Source organism: Dasypus novemcinctus, chromosome 13 (genome assembly GCF_030445035.2).
Source record: "Dasypus novemcinctus isolate mDasNov1 chromosome 13, mDasNov1.1.hap2, whole genome shotgun sequence".
NCBI lineage: Eukaryota > Metazoa > Chordata > Mammalia > Cingulata > Dasypodidae > Dasypus > Dasypus novemcinctus.
Window position 1 is genome coordinate 30,246,393 of NC_080685.1, and position 17,728 is coordinate 30,264,120.

At 42.5% G+C, this 17,728-nt stretch overlaps 1 non-coding gene and 1 pseudogene across 1 annotated transcript; one reads left to right on the forward strand and one right to left on the reverse strand.

The window, feature by feature from the left end:
- The first annotated feature begins 8,740 nt into the window (after positions 1–8,740).
- Positions 8,741–8,817, forward strand: TRNAG-ACC (transfer RNA glycine (anticodon ACC)). Its single transcript has one exon. It is a non-coding gene; the product is annotated as a tRNA-Gly (tRNA).
- A 6,307-nt stretch (positions 8,818–15,124) lies between these two features.
- On the reverse strand, positions 15,125–15,222 carry LOC111759556 (U6 spliceosomal RNA; annotated as a pseudogene).
- Between the last annotated feature and the right edge of the window lie 2,506 nt (positions 15,223–17,728).

Sequence of the window (17,728 nt, forward strand, 5' to 3'; positions counted from 1 at the left end):
CACAGTTCTGCAGCCACGTCCTCAGGCCGGGGACTGCGACATCTGCCCCCTCGAGCCGGCCTGCACCCAGTTTCTTGCCTGGTGGGCTGTAGACGCCCGGAACGTGCCGGCTCGAGGGCCCGGGAGGTGGCGCCCTGTGTCTCGTTTCTGCCCACGGGAGGGCAGCATTTAGCCAAGGCTCTAGCCCCTGGTCCCGGCTCAGGTTGGGAATTTGAAAGTACCTGATTTCTTCCTGAAATAAAAATAGCACTTCAGGGCCCCTCCTGTCGGGACTGCTCCATGAAATAACATGTGTTCTCTGCCTGCTCTCCCTTCAGCCGGCTTCGGGGACGGTGACCTCTTCCGGGTCTTGGTTCGCGGCGGCCCTGGGAGACATCTGTGTTCTCCTTTCCCAGGGCTGCCCTGACAAAGCACGCCGAAGGCGACTGCTTACAACAACAGAAATGTATTCCCTCACGGTTCTGGAAGGCAGAGGTCCAAAACCGAGGCGTCAACAGGGCTGGTTCCCTCCATGGCCACGAGGAGGAAGCCGCTCCACGCCTCTCCCCTGGCTTGTGGGGGCTGCCGGCAAACCTCGGGGGTCCTCGGCTGGCAGCTGCCTAGCTCCAGTCTTCGCCTCCATTCACGTGGGCCTCTGTCTCAGCCGTCCCCCGAAGGCTTCTGTAGGTGTAAAGTTCGTGATAGCTCAAACGGAGCCAGCAGGCTAAAGACCAGCGCGTTTCCCGTACAAAGCCTTAGATGCCAAGCATTGTTGGGGTTCAAGACAAGGGAGAAGAAGGAAAGACGGAGCACCTGCTGTACGCCGTGTGCTTTGAACCAGGGCGTCTCAAACTTCAGTGGGCATCAGAATCACCCTCCCCCCAGAGTTTCTGATTCAGTAAATCCGGGATGAGGACCGAGAATTTGCCTTTTTACCAATTCCCAAATAAAGCTGATGCTACAGGTCTGGGGCCCACACTTACTGATGTAAACAGTGACATTAACTCCTCAGCAGCCCTTTGACTCAGGTATTGCTGTTTGCATTTTGCAGATTAGAAAACTGAGATTCAAAAAGCTTAAATAATTTACCCAATGGAAATGAACCAGGAATCTGAACACTGTTTGGTCTGACTCCAAATCCTTGCTCTGGCTATAGCACCATTCCATAAGAAAAAAAGGGAATGGCTTTATTCTTTTGAGGTTTCTCGGAATCATAAAGCTCTATAAAAATGATGAAGCAATGCCAATACCAGTGTAAAGCTTTTAATTTTTAAAGAGTTAGCAATAATTAATCTTTGCAATTCCTCTGGTATGAAAGCAATGACACAAACTGCCAAAAATGGATGCATTTGCGAATGAGGGGACGTGATACTTTTCACTCTGCGTTTAAACAATATATAGTTTAAACTATATATTGAAGTTATTGGCATTTCAATCATCAAATGCCAACTTTGAAACTGGAAAATGATGTGAAAGTAAGGCAGAAGTAAGTAATTATAAAAACCCACGAACCTGCCCATGGACAGAGGACAAAGTTTGTCTGTGGAAATAAATAAGGTCATCAAAACCGGTGGGCTTTCTCTAGAAACGAAATAGCAAATTAATGGCTCTGCTGGCGGTCCCAGCAAATGTTGAGCCTCTGATGTGTCGGGCTAAGATGCACTGAGAGTCTGTTCTAAATTTATTACTCAGGCAAACTTTCTTCTAACACTCCCTTCCCAAATTTTATATAAAATATATTAAGCCTGATGTCTCAAAGGCAGGGATGGGTTTTATTCTAAATATTTGTGGAGAGGGAGTGGCACATGGAGGAAAACCGAGATGACCTCTGCTGAAGCTGCAGCTTCCAGTAAGGCCAAGCAAAACATTCTCCTTCCTTTGGCCACTCTCCTGCTTGGCTCCTGTTTCTCCTCTGCATTTAGGTCTCGCCTGGTGGGTCCAAATGGAACAGGCTTGCTTATGCTGGGCTTTTTAAAAATTTTATTTTATTTATTTCTCCCCCCTCATTGTTTGTACTCACTGTCTGCTTTCTGTGTCTGTTCATTGTGTGTTTGCCTTCTTTTTAGGAGGCACCAAGAACCAAACTTGGGACCTCTCCTGGTGGAAGGAGGTGCCCAATTGCTTAAGCCATCTCTGCTCCCTGCTTGTTGTATCTCTCATTGTGTTTCCTCCTTGGGTCTCTTTATTGTGTCATCTTGTTGCATCATCTCGTTGTATCACCTCGTTGTCTTGTCTGTCTTCTTTAGGAGGCACTGGGAACCGAACCCAGGACCTCCCATCGGGTATGTGGGCATCCAACTTCTTGAGCCACATCTGCTTCCTATCATGCTGGGCTTTAAAATGCAGCCAAAGAGGCCTTCTGAGTAGTTCATAGAGGGCAGAGGTAGGTAACTGGTCTTTACTTTAGAGAGGACCCAACCATGCTGCCCACTGCCCTCCCTGCTACCTAGACCAGCTGTCTCTAAAGAGAAACTAGGTCATTAGAATGGGTGTGAGCTAAACTTCCAGAGTCTGCCCCAGACCTAAGGGGTCTAGAAGTCTCCTCCTACCTCCTTCCTCAAAAGGGGTTATAACTGAGAATTCAGAATTTTAAAAAAAGCCTCTGTCTGGGGAGCAGTGGGGTCACCTGGTGGAAGTGGGAAACAGACTATGTGCTAGAGGCGTGACCCGAGGTGCATCACCTGCCCTCCCAGTCCACCCCTGCCACCTCACCTCACCTCACCAAGAGGGACAAGGTCAGGACTTGGGTTTAGTCCCCTCACCCACTACGCATTACACTTCCTAGGGAATGTGTGCTCACAGGGAAAAATAGAGATTGTGAAGATCAAAATGCTGTAAAAGAACACCGTAAACTAAAAGTTAGTACCAGACAAAGCAGAAATTGTGCTTGAAATAAAGAACTTAATAGATAGGTTGACTAGTAGGATGTATATAACTAAAGAAAGAATTTGTAAAGCTAGAAACCCAGCCAAGGAGCTGCCCTAGTAGCAAAAGGAAGACAAAAAGCGAAGGAAATATAAAATAAAAGTTAAGAGACATGAAGGATAGAAGTATTAATATCTTTCTAACAGGAGTACTACAAGTAGAGAAAAAAATAAGTAAAGCGAGAAAATCTTGGAAAAATCACTACAGAGAGTTTTCCAAAATTAAAAAGTGATGAAACACAGGATATGTAAAACAAAACAAAACAAAACAAAGAAACTCACATCTGGGCACATTATAATGAGATTTTAAAACCATCAAAGAAAGAGAAAATTCTAACAGCTTCCAAAAGGAAAGAGTTGCTAACAACAAAGGAAAAGAATCAGATCAAACACTAGCTGTGAAAAAACATTATAGTAATAGTTTCAAAGTATTAAAGGTAAAAACCTTGACACTAAATTCTGTATTGAGCTAAACTATCGTATGGATTCAGGGGCGAAATAAAAATATTCTTAACTCTACCTGGCTTCAGAAAGCTTATCTAGCCAAATATTTTCTTTGACAACACTATTGGAGGAAGTAAATGGCAAAAAGGAAAATATATCCCGGAGGATTTTGTAAGATTTTTGGGATGTGATGATGAATAAATAACTTTGTAAAGTTGTCTAAGTAAGCAAAGACCAAAAAGAAAAAAGAAGAAAAAAAAAAAAAAAAGAACAAAACTTACCCCCAAATCTCTAACTACACTCATTTTGATGGAAGATATGGATATTGAAAATTTTAGACATTTAATTAGGATAATTAGAAGGAAATAGACATAAAGTATGCATCAAGAATAAAAATAGAATTTATAACTTTAAAAGCAACAAAAGAAAAAAATCCATCTTTCCAATGGAATGTAGGTAAGGAGGAAAAAAGAAATAAGGAAAACATTTGAGAAATAGAATATAGGAAAATGCTAGAAGATAAGTCTTAATAAAACTGTAATTCCAATAAATATAAATGGGTTAAACTCATTGAGTGTGTGAATAGAAGCCATACCTGGGATAAGATGGTCAAGGTTCCAAAAATGCCACATTATATTAACTAAACAATTCAACCAACATTTGAACACTTTAATGTGAGCTGGGTACTCTACTAGAGTTGGTAGACACAATCCTAACTTTTAAGGCCCTAGTAATCTAATCTGGGGGAGAAACACATAAATAGAACAATTATAATTCAATGTGAGGTCTGTGACAGAGAGAAGCAAGGAGACTCAGGAGCACAGGGGAGGGGCACTTAGCCCAATGATGTGTGTGGGATGGGATTTGGGGGAGGAGGGTTATTGCAAGAAAGAAATCAGGATAAGTTTCCTGGAGGAGCTAGGCAAAAATTTAAATAAATAAATAAATAGAGGGAGGTAGAGGTGCTGGCTCCTCTAATTTTTGCCTGAAATTATATGCATTCATGATATTAATATTGCTTTGCTCATGCTGGTCAGAAATCTGATTCTTATTTGAAAAAAATAAGCTCAGAGGAGGTGATGGATTGGGAGGAAATGAATGATTATTTAATAAAAGCAATTTAGTAATGAAAGCAATTTAGTAGAAAAAGGCATTCAAGGTATGGAATCCTTGGGGAGAAAATTCCTAAGGGTTCTTGGTAGTTTGGAGGCTGGCAACCATAGCGTGTGCCTTTCTGACAGTGGAGTGCAATCTTGGCTTCTGGTGCTTCACTAGCAACTGAGCTCTAACACAACTCCCTGCAGCACAGAGGCATCGTAGGGCAGGGTTGGGGCAGGTGTAGTAGTTTGATATTATTGATGAATTCCAAAAAGAAATATTGGATTATGTTTGTAAACTGGTCTTTTCCTCTGGGCACGTGAGATTATATTGGATTCAGTAGGGCGTTGAGTCCCCACCCCTTGGTGGGTGGGGAGTCACAGATAAAAGGCATGGTAAAAGACAGAGTTGGAGGGTTTTTGATGTTGCAGTTTGATACTGATGCCTTAAGCTGGAGCCTTGGGAAGTAAGCTTACAGAGGAAAGAGAAGCAACCCCCAGAGAGGAACACTGAGCCCAGGAAGAAGCAAGCCCTGGGAAGAGAGGAACCCTGAACCCAGTGAGAAGCAAGACCCTGGAAGAGAGGAACCCAGGAAGCCTGAACCCTTGTAGACATTGGGAGCCATCTTGCTCCAAGACTTGAAAATATGGGAAGAGACGTGGCTCAACTGATAGAGCGTCTGCCTACCATATGGAGGGTCCAGGGTTCAATCCCCAGGACCTCCTGACCTGCGTGGTAAGCTGGCCCATGCACAGTGTTGTCGTGCACAAGGAGTGCTGTGCCACGCAGGGGTGCCCCCATATAGGGGTGCCATGCAGAGGCGCTCCCATATAGGGGTGCCCCATACACAAGGAGTGTACCCCGTAAGGAGAACCACCCTGTGTGAAAAAAGTGCAGCCCGCCCAGGAGTGGAACCACACACATGGAGAGCTGACGCAACAACAAAAAAATGAGACACAGTTTCCCAGTGTTGATGGATAATGCAAGCAGACACAGAAGAACACACAGCAAATGGATACAGAGAGCAGACAATGGCGGGAAGGGGAGAGAAAGAAATAAAAGAAATCTTAAAAAAGAAATAGACTTTGGTGAGGGAAATAACTTACGCTTTATGGCCTGGTATCTGTAAGCTCCTACCCCACATAAATATCCTTTATAAAAACCAACCAATTTCTGGTATTTTGCATCAGCACCCCTTTGGCTGACTGATACAGCAGGTATCCCGGGCTCTGTTTCTAGGCCCAGGGGAGGTCACCCTTGCTCTCCCAGCCAGTGGGACAGCAGTCACATGGCTTTCATCTGCCAGACAATGATACTTTTTCATTCAACTCAGATTCTGCTGATGCTGCTACCTTGGTCAGCAACCCGTCCAGGCAACCCTGGGTGAGTGAAATTCCCAAAACTCATGCACATGCCTCCTCTGTTTAACACATGTGCCACTTCCCTTCTTTAAACATATAATTCTTCAAGCCCTCCCAAAGATAGATTCCTTGGATGTCTGGTGGTTATATTACAAATATTTGCATTTTTATTAATTAGGGAGCATCAGCAAATAGGAATTTCAGTCTTTTACCACTTCTCTCAAGGAGGTAATTTTGGCTGAAAACAACATCAATAATGAAACTATTAACTGACTTATAAACTAATTATTTTCATAGGTGATTTGGAAGTGGTTTGCCAGATTAAAACACAGATGAAATAGACTATATAAAATAAGAAATCAAGCAATTCACTAGCCACAACCCTTCTCTATTTTCTTATCTTTAAAATGGAGATAATAATACTCCTTTCACCTTCCAGTGGGGATTCCCAATGGGGCATGAAGGAGGTAATGTTTGTGAAGATTTCTCTAAAGGATGAGGCACGGTACAATCCAAGGTCTCAGGAATTTCTCAAGGACACTTGTACCATTATAGCTTTATTGACCTCTCTCCTGTACACATGCTCTCTTCTTTCTTTCGGTCTGTCTCTTGCTGCCTTCTCTTCTGCATTAATTCATATTTCAACCAACATTTGAGGGCCTACTAGATGTCGAGAATATAAAGATGCCCAAGACATGGACCCTGCCTTCAAGGGACTTGACATCCAGTGTCAAGCGGTCCACCCAAAAGGTGATTCGATATAAAGCACTGCTTGGTTTCCTGGAATGAGGTGAGGCAGGCCTTGGGGTGAATCCTGTTTTACTCAGTCTCTCTTGAGCCTCAGATTCCTCATTGTAAAACACAACAGCGTTATTGTGAAGATTATTTGAAACGTATGCTAGGGAGGCCCAAACGTAGTTAACATTTATTGAGCACTTACACTGCGCCAGACACTTTTCATGTATTCTTTCATTTAAACCACCCTAATAACCATCCCTATTTTACCGCACAGAGAAGTTGAGTGACTTTAAGAGCCCGTTGTTCTCAGCTGCTAACTCGCCCGCCCCCCACAGCTTCTCATTGGGGCTGTGCATTAAAATCACCTGTGAAGCTGTGGAAAAAGACAAGCATTTCCTTCCTACCCTGGGTGCTTCTGATTCAGTAGGTCTGGGATGAGGCCCAGAAGTGGGTCTTGAAGGATGAAGGAGTTTTCTAAGCAAAAAAAAGAAGTGCCAGCAGTCCAGCCAGGGCCAACAGCCTGTGGAAAGCTGCAGGGAAGGAAAGTTTATGCCACCTAGCTGTGTGTGTGTGTAGGAGACAGGGTGCCTGGAGAGGGAGGGAGGGGTGAGGAAAGTCAGGAAGGGGGGTGCTGGGAAGGTGGGCTGGGCTCACCACCTGACAGGATTTATTTATTTTTTAAGATTTTATTTATTTTCTCCCTCTGTGTCCATTCCCTGTGTGTTCTTCTGTGTCTGCTTGTGTTTTCCTTGGGTGGCTTGGGGCACTGATACCAGGACCCCCTGGAATCGATCATTCTCTTGTGCCACCTCAGCCCCCTGGTGTGCTGCATCTCCCACTGTCTCACCTCTGTGTCTCTCTTTGTTGCACCATCCTGCTGCGCCAGCCCCCAGGGACAGCCCCGTCCCACCAGGAGGCTCCGGGCACCGACCCCCAGACCTCTGGTAGGGTAGATGGGCACCCAACGACCCGAGCCACATCCGCCCCCCAGGGGTGACTTGTTAAGGAGGTGACGTAAAGCTGAGGCTGGAAGAATGAGGCAGGCTTATGAAAGGCCTTTCAGGCTAAAGGACGCTGACAGGATTTAGAGGTCATGCTAAGGCATTTGCATTTTCTGCTGCCCACAGCGCGAGCCCCTGAAGGGTTTTTATGGCGGTGAGAATTATAATTTGAGTTCTAGTGGTTGAACAGCGTATCTTTTTGGTTCTGAGAATTTTGACAGATTGGAGGAAACTGCGCCTAACCAGGAAAGGGAAGATCACAATTTATAATTGATTTAGCCCAGAAGCAGTGTAACGCTTTTGGTGAGAGAGTAGCTTGTTGAAAATGGAATGCACTGTGAAGTGGCTATTATTTCGCTGACTTACCTCATTTGCGGAGAAAAGGGAGAAAGAGTATTTTTTTCACGACGCAGGCTGTGGAGGCAGGCATGGGGGAAGCAATCTCTGTGCCTGGGCTCAGCGGGTGGGAGGAGGCAGGGTGACCCCGAGAGCGGGGCTGCGGAGGGCGGTGCGGGAGCAGCGGGAGCAGCGGGAGCAGCGGGAGCAGCGGGAGCAGCGGGAGCAGCGGGAGCAGCGGGAGCAGCGGGAGTGCCCGCCCGCCCGGGACCGAGTGCGGGGCTGTGCGGGGAGGTGGCGGGCCTGCCGCTGCTGCCGGGGCGTCGGGGGCGTCGCGGTTTCCTGGAGAGTTTTGCGCTTCCCGCCGGAAGGCCCTTCTTTAGGAAATGCGGATCTCTGTGAAACGAGCTTGGGAGGAAATATTTGTCAGTTCTAATGACTTCTGGATGATTGGGACGGTTGTCAGGAGTGTGCTTTGGAGGCAGTGAAGTCTCTTGTTAATCACCGAGCAAGATGTGCTTCAGACTCCAGGGGCGTCACGGGAGTCGCGCTCTTGATTTGCAGCCCTGGGGACTCTGGGGATTTCCAGCCCTCTTTATTTTGTGCTGATAGAATCGGTTGGATCAAGGCATGGCGGGGACTAGAAAGCATGATCATTCGATGAGAAGAAGCCATGTTAGCGCCCTCCGGGGAGAGCACAAAGCTTTGGAAATCAGCATCACAACACACGCGGTACAAGACTCAGCAAAGTGTGTGCTGGTGGGACGTGATTTCACGTGTGTCACCTCGGTCTTCACAGCAAACCTTTGACTCTACTGTGGGATTTCCAGATGGGGAAACTGAAGTTAAGAGTGGAAGGGGGAGGCGGACTTGGCCCAGTGGTTAGGGCGTCCGTCTACCACATGGGAGGTCCGGGTTCAAACCCCGGGCTTCCTTGACCCGTGTGGAGCTGGGCCATGTGCAGTGCTGATGAGCACAAGGAGTGCCCTGCCACGCAGGGGTGTCCCCACGTAGGGGAGCCCCACGCGCAAGGAGTGCACCCGTAAGGAGAGCTGCCCAGCACAAAAGAAAGTGCAGCCTGCCCAGGAATGGTGCTGCACACACGGAGAGCTGATGCAGCAAGATGACGCAACAAAAAGAAACACAGATTCCTGTGCTGCTGACAACAACAGAAGCAGACAAAGAAGACGCAGCAAATAGACACAGAGAACAGACAACCAGGGTGAGGGGAGGGGAGAGAAATAAATAAATAAATAAATCTTAAAAAAAAAAAAAAGTGGAAGGGGCTTTCTCAGACATTCTGTCCACAAGTAAGTACCTCAGTCAGAAGGAGAACGTAGGCCTGATGGACCAACTATGGTAGCGCGCCTTTACCGGTAGCCCGCCTTTGGGTGAGCTCATGGAAATACAACCGCCTCCTGCTGGCGCTTGCAAAGACTGTTTTCCTCTTCTTCCCTTGGTCTCAGTTTTCAGTTCAAAGTTCTCTGAAGATCAACGCCCTGCTCCTAACTGAAGATGTTTGGGTGTCATTTATGGGTGTCTCTTTTGCTGTCTGAAGTCCAATGAATCGAAGTCCTCCAGGGGTTTATCTGCAGCTTCACGTTGCTGTCCTGGAGGTCCTTATTTCTTATCGTAGATGTTACTGCTATTCTTTATGCTAACCAGCTGCGCTGGACCAGAGGAAACTCCTGGCATTTTTGGGATGCTGCTATATTAAAAACTTTTAAAATGATAAAGAAAAAACAGCATGCATACAAAAGAGTGTATAAATACACGTTTGTACAGTTTAAAGAGGAATAATACAATCTGTGTGTTCTTCTCTCAGGTGGAGAGCTAGAACATTTTCAGGCCTAGAATTTTCTTGGTATCCCCGCCCCCCAATCCCATCCCTCTTCCTCCCCTAAGCAGAGGTTCTTAACCTCTTTTGTTCCACAGACCCCTTTGCCAGTCAAGTGAAAACCACTGACCACTAAGTCCACACTATACTGTATATTATTATTATTATTTTTTAAAACTTCCCCTTTCTTTTTTTTCTTTTTTTAAAGATTTATTTATTTTATTTAATTCTCCCCCCTCCCCCGGTTGTCTGTCCTCTGTGTCTATTTGCTGCGTCTTGTTTCTTTGTCGGCTTCTGTTGTTGTCAGCGGCACGGGAAGTGTGGGTGGTGCCATTCCTGGGCAGGCTGCACTTTGTTTCGTGCTGGGCGGCTCTCCTTACGGGCACACTCCTTGCGCGTGGGGCTCCCCTACGCGGGGGACACCCCTGCGTGGCAGGGCACTCCTTGCGCACATCAGCACTGTGCATGGGCCAGCTCCACACGGGTCAAGGAGGCTCGGGGTTTGAACCGCGGACCTCCCATGTGGTAGACGGACGCCCTAACCACTGGGCCAAGTCCATTTTCCGATACTGTGTATTATTTAATAAATACATCACACCTGCACCAACACCTTCCCCACAAGAAAAATGTTTTGTTTTTTAAAAAATTTTTAAAAATTCCAATTCATAGAATTTTTTAAAAATTAAAAACAAATTTTTTTATTTTAAATTTCAATTCACGGACCCCTAGTTAAGAACCCCTGCCCTAGAGGGAACCACAACACACAAATGTATGTAACTTTAAACAATCTATTATTTAGTTGTGCCTGTTTTTTTATGGTTGTTGTTGTTGTTGTTTCTGGCCAGTAAAAAGAATTTATTGGGAAATGGAAGGAACAGAGCTTGCTGAGAAATGGGAGAGAAGGATGGAAATAGGCACTGAGATTTGGTGTGGGCTCCTCTAGGCAGAGAGCAGAGCTCTGCCTTGTGTGGTTACCTCTTAAGCTGTTAATCATTCCTCCCTCTGCCAAGGCTAAGGAGAGGGGCCTCCGCTGTTAGTGGTTAGCCCAGCAATGGTGCGGGCCAATAGTGAGGCCTGTTTGGAATACCGGAGGCCTCCTCTCAAGCTGTGCCTGTTTTTGAACGTCATCTAACTGGAAACATGCAGTATACATATTCTTCTTTGGTTTGATTCTTCCCTCAATACTATGTGACTGAGATTCACGCCTGCTGATGCACACAGCTGTAGTTCATTAATTTCATTTTCATTGCGTCACAATATTCTATTGGGTGACTCTCCATAATTTATTTACCAATTGTACTCTTGATTTGGGCTGATTCTAGATTTTGTTTTTTGCTTTGACAAACAATACTGGGTCATTGGGTATGTATATATACAACTTTTACAAATAATGCCAAATCGTCTTCCATAGTGATTGGACTGATTTCTACCTCCACTAGCAATGGGTGAGAGTTCCAGTTGTTCCACCTGCTCAGAATGCTTGGTATTATCTGATTTTCTTTTCTTTTTCTTAAAATCGCTCTAGTGCTAAAATGTTATCTTGTGATTTTAATTTGCATTTTCTTCATCACTAATGAGGTTGACCATCTTTTCATTTTTACAGGCCATTTGTGATTCCTTTTCTGTGAAATTCCTGTTCTTTCTTTTGTCTGTTTTGTTTTTTTTTTCCCTATTGGCTTGCTTGCTTTGTAAATTGTATCTCCCAATCTGTGGCTTATCTTCTTACTGTTTCTTTGTTTTGTTTTTGATAAATCTGAAGATCTTTTTTTTTTAACAAGATCTTAATATAGTCAAATTTGTCATCCATTCCTCCTTCGGCTTAAGCTTTTGGAGTTATGTTTGAGAAATCTTTTCCATTGTCTCATGAAAGCTCCACAATTTTTCTTTACATTTAGCCTTTTAAAATCCAGCCACGCACTCCATTTGTGTGTGAATTTAGATAACCATTGTTCCAACACCATTTATTGAATAGCCCATTTTATTCCAACTGATTTGCAAGGCCAGCTCTGTAAGAAACCCCCCTTCCATAAATTTATATCTGCTTGTCAGCTCTCTTTTGTGTTCCATTGTTTAAGTTGTCTACCTCTCCCTGCACAAGGACCACATTACCTTAATTACTAGAGCTTTATGATAAACATTCTTGATATATGCAAGAAGGCAAGTCCTTTCACCTTGCACTCCTTCAAAAATGTCAAGGCCTTTTATGTTTTTATATAAATTTTACAGTTTGTCATGGTTCACAAAAAACCTGTTGGGGTTTTGATGAGCACTGAATTAACTTTGCAGATTAATTTAAAGAGAATAAGCATCTTTACAACCCTGAACATGGATAGTTTTCCATTTATTTTCTTTATTGTCCTTCAATAACATTTCATAATTTTTCTCTGTAAAGCTCTAAGACAACTTTTTAAGTTTATTCCTAGGTATTTAATATTTTTGGATGCTGTTGTAAATTTTTAAAATAAAATCATTTTCTAGTTTCTTATTGGTAAGGTATAGGAATGTAATTAATTTTTCTATATTGCATTTATACCTAGCAACCATGCTAACTCTTCTAACAATTCTAAGAACTTATTTTTAGGCCAAGGGTTCTTAACTTTTTTTGTTCCACAGACCCCTTTGCCAGTCAGGTGAAAACCACGGACCCCTTCTCAGAATGTAGCGGCAGGTAGTTTTATGTCACTCAACATTGGACATTCGAGAATGTAAAGATAATAAGTTGAGTTTTTTCAGTTCAAGCTCATGGACCCCCTGAAATCTTTCTGTGCACCCCTTGGGGTTCCCCGGACCCCTGGTTAAGAACCCCTGCTTTAGGTGGTTTTGAGTAGACAGTCATATCAGCTGCAAATAATGACAAATTTTTCTTCCTTTCTAATCCTTTACCTCTTGATTCTTTTTCTAGCTATAGTGTACTGCGAGGATCTCCACCACAGAAGTGGTAATAAAAGGCGTCTTGATTTCATCATTAAGTATGCGACCATAAGTTTGATACGTGTTGTTGCAGATATTTTGTAGATATCGTTTATTGGGTTAAGGGAGTTCCCTTTTGTATTAATTTCCTATTACTGCTTAACAAAGTGCCAAAAATTAAGCAGCTTTATTAAACAACACATATTTATTATCTTACCTACTTCCATGGGCCAGGAGTCTGGGCACATCTTACTTGGGTCTCCAGCTTCATTATCTTAACGAGGATGCAATCAAGTGTTGACTGGGCCATGTTCTCCTATAGAGACTCCCTGGGGAAGAATCTTTTTCAAACTCATTCAAATTGTAGGCAGAATTCATTTCCTTGCGGCTCTATGACGAGGGCCTCAGCTTCTTCCTGTCTGCTGCTCTGAGCTCCTGGAGACCACCTGTAGTTCCTTGCCATGTGGCCGATTCATAGGTACCACCTGATTGCTTGCTTCCTCAAGGTCAGCAGGAGATGCTCTCCAGTCTGCTAGGATGGCGTTTATGGTGGCTTATGTACCCCAAATTTAGACACGCTCTTAGTCTTTTTTTTTTTTTTTTAGGTACTGGGGCAGGGGATTGAACCTGGGACCTCATAAGTGTGAAGAAGCCGGTGCTCAACCACGAGCCATATTGACTCCCCTGAGTTGTTTTTTGCTGTTGTTTTTGTTTGGTTTTCTTTTTAGGAGGCACCAGGAACTGAACCCAGGACCTCCCATGTGGGAAGCCCATACTCAGCTGCATGAGCCACTTGTACTCTGGATGGTCTTGGTCTCAATCCATATCTCTGTGGGTGTGAGCCTATTGCTCAACACGAAAGATGTTCAGTGTTTAGTTACGAGGTGATTTGAATGAATGAGGCTGGGTCTTAATCCAGATTACTGGAGTACTTTATATGCAGAAAAAATTCAGAAATAGAGAAAGCCATGCATAGGAGCTAGAGGCTGGAAGCCATGGGAATGTGGAGGAGAAAGGAGAGGACAATACCACGTGATGGGAAAACCAAGGAACCCAAGGCTTGTCGGCCAGTCAGAATGCTCCCTACCCCATAAACTGGGAGACAGTAAATTCGTGTTGTTTATTATTTGTCATAGTAGCCTGGAAACTAAGACAGAATCATACATAAGAAAACATAACTGTGGGAATGACATTACATCCCATTGCTATATTCTACTGGCTAGAAGCAAGTCATAGGTCCTGGCCCACTCAAGGGAAGGGGGATTGTGCAAGGTGTGCCCACCATACCTGCTATGCCTAGTTTGCTCAGTTTTTAAAAAAAATTAACTGACGTTGAGTTTAATTAATCTTTTAAAAATCAATTACTATTTTAAATGATATTTTTCCCCTTCAGTCTGTTGATATGATGAATTTAATAAGTGTTTTACATCTTATTTCTAGATTTGGTTTGATAGTAGTATGTTAAGGATTTTTATTTTATTTTTTGCATTTGCAGTCATGAGTAAGATTGGTCTATAATTTTCCCTTTTTGTAATATCCTTATCAGGTTCATTTATTTATTTTAAATGATTTTATGACTTCTGAGTTAAAATTTTTAAAAATAAATTTTTTACTGAGTTTTCTATTTCTTCTTAAGTCAGTTTTGGTAAGTAATCTCTTTGTAGGAATCTCTCTTTTTCATTTATTTTCAAATATCCTCTTATTATCATTTTATTGTTTGTATTATAGTTCCTAATATTGCTCTTTGTTCTTCCTCTCTACTTGTTAAATCCTGCTAGGCATTTATCAATTTTATTAATGTTTTCAAAAGATCAACTTTTGGCTTCAAAAAGAGTGTATTCTTATTTTCTATTTTATTAATTTCTGCTCTTATTTTTAATTTTCCATTCTGGGCTTTTTGCTTGTCTGTGATTATTTCATTATTTTTCCTAATTTCTTAAATGGCTATTTGGCTCATTAGTTTTCAGCCTTAATTCTTTTTTAATATAAGCGTTTAAATCTATAAACAGGCAAGCTGGACTTTAGCTACATGCAACTCATTTTGAAATGTAGTATTTTCATTAATGTTCTGTTTCACATTTAAAAATTTTTCCATTTTGATTCATGAATTATTTATAAGTATGTTTCTTAATTTCCAAGGTTTTTTTTTGTTATACTTTTTAGACTGATTTTTGTATCTATGAAAGAATGTTTGTTTGGTAACATTTCTTTAAAAATTGTTGAGATTTGCTTTATGGACCACTAAATGGTCAGTTTTCACTAATGTTCTATGCACCAGGAAAAAGTGCATAATATAGATTTTGTGATAATTGTGCCATTCAAATTTTCTGTAGCCCTTTAGATTTTTTAATCTGCTTGATCTACTATTCACTAAGAGAGATGTGTTAAAATTTCCTTCTGTAATTGTGGGTTTGTCTGTTTCATTGCAGTTCCATAAATTTTTGCTTTCTATATTTTGAGGCCATATTATTGAATGTATATAAATTTATTATTTTTTTTAATATGGAAAACTCCATGAATTTGCATGTCATCCTTGTGCAGGGACCATACTAATCTTCTCTGCTTCATTCCAATTTTTTTTTTTAGATTTATTTATTTTATTTATTTCTCTCCCCTTCCCCCCTCCTGCCCCAGTTGTCTGTTCTCTGTGTCCATTTGCTGCATGTTCTTCTTTGTCCGCGTGTGTTGTTGTTGTCAGCGGCATGGGAATATGTGTTTCTTTTTGTTGTGTCATCTTGTTGTGTCAGCTCTCTGTGTGTGCGGCACCGTTCCTGGGCAGGCTGCACTTTCTTTCACCCTGGGCGGCTCTCCTTACGGGGCGCACTCCTTGCGTGTGGGGCTCCCCTATGCGGGGGACACCCCTGCGTGGCACAGCACTCCTTGGCCGCATCAGCACTGCGCATGGGCCAGCTCCACATGGGTCAAGGAGGCCCAGGGTTTGAACCATGGACCTCCCATGCGGTAGACGGACGCCCTAACCACTGGGCCAAGTCCACTTCCCCCAATATTAATATATGTGTTGCTGAAGTGAGCACTAAACTTAGAATTATTGTATTTCTTGATGGTGTCACTGCTTTTTACATTAAAGTCTGATATTTACATGATATTTAGTTAGGCTATATTTGGCATATCTTTAAATTTTTTTTCTTTTAATGTTTCTTTATTCTCATGTTTTAGAAATATCTTATATAAATAGCATTTATTTAGATAATTTAAAACATTTGATCTGACAATACTTTTTTTCTTTTTGCCTGGAGCATTTAGTCCATTTACTTTCATGATGATTATGGATGTATGTATACCATTTTAGTTTGTCCTTTCAAATTGTTCAATCTTTTATGTGTTTTTCTCATTTCTTACCTTCTTTTGGATTATTTTTTCCCATTTAAAAACCTTTACTAGTTTGAAATTATAGACATTATTTTGACTCTATATTGATTATTTATAAATTTAATTTTCAAATTCTTAAGCAATTTACCTTCCTTCCAAACAATAATAAGATCCCAGATTACTTTTCTTCCAGTTGTCATCCCCTCCTGACTGATAGCTCATTTCCTGCTTTAGTCTCTTCTTTTAGTAAAAACCAAGTTGGTTTGTTTAACAGACTCTCATTTTTCCTCCATCACCCTTCTAACTTGCTGGTCTAGAGTCAATTTTGACATTCTCAATCTTCTTATTTTTGAATTTTAAAGTTTTAAGAAGTCAGAACCACTAAGTAGGCATTTCCCTTTAATCCTCATTTTGGTTACTCCTGTGGGAAACTAGCTATGTGTGTAGAGGGTTGGTTCTTCATTATCGGGACTGTTTGTTGACCATAACAGAAAATTCACTTCCTATTGGCTTCATTAATAAATCAAAGTTACTGTCTCAGGTAAGTAGAAGATCCAGTGGCTTTAAGGAAGTTACCAAGGTCCCCATTTCTCTCCTCTCTCCTCCATGGTCTGAGGTTTTAGATTTGTCCATATGCGCCACATGGTGACCCACTATAACTCCCTTCCTCCCCGCATGGAACAAAATGGCTGCAACACTCTTGACCAACTTCTCCCATCACATCTTCCTAGGGAAGAGGGTCTTTGCTGGCAGCTCTTGCTCAAGTCCTGAGCTCTGGGATTCATTTGTTCCCATTGACCTGATTCAGGTTAGGTGCACATCACTTGGTTAGGGTGATGAGGTACTCTGACTGGCTTAAGCCTACCATGGCTAACCATGGGTCTAGGAGTAGGGTTATTCCTACCTGAATACATAGCAGAGATGTGGGAAACGGTGAGTTCACCCAAGAAAAATTGGGATACTGTTGGCCACAAAACATGGGAATGGGCACTGTGCAGATAATGAATAAATGTCCCCTATGGCTTTTTCTCACCATATTCCCAAAGAGAAACCGAGGGTGCCTGCTCCTCTTGCTGATGTTCTGACAATGCTAGATGCTTGTTTTCTCATCCGAGCCAAAACCACACAGGTCTTAGGAATGGTTCCCAAATTTGTTATTTAAGTAAACATTGCACTGTCATTCTTAGAAAAAGTCTCGAGGAAATCCGAAGAAAAAAATTTTTTTTTCAGGATTCCCAAATTCTAAAGTTCAGCCTGAGCTATGTATCTTCTTCTCATTCCAAGAGGTGGGAGGTGAAGAGGGTGTTCAAAGAAAGGGCAATTGAATCACAGCTTACAGGTGCTTACAGAAGACCTGACATTTCCCTTGATGAGTGACTGGGGCGGGTGCCCACTGCTGCATGTATTCTTTCTTGAGAAACACTTGATTGCTTTTAAAGTGATATGCCAGTGTTTGAAAGTAGGAGGCAGAACAGATTTGGAAAGAAGTTTCACCTAAGTAAAGAGGAAATCACTGGTAGGTAGCAGTAACATATTTCATACATGTTTGCCACTTTTGGTTTCCCAGGGAACAGGACTGCATTTTTAAGAGATGTTATTAAGCGAGACTTGGGGAGAAGAAAAAGAGTGTAAATTTCAAATTCATGTTACAAAAAAGATTAAACTAATTTTGGCTAATCATCATGTACTATTTGCAGGGGAGGCTGAAATAAAGATTAACAACCCTGACCACCATTAGCATAATCCACTGTAATGCTGGATATAAATTTG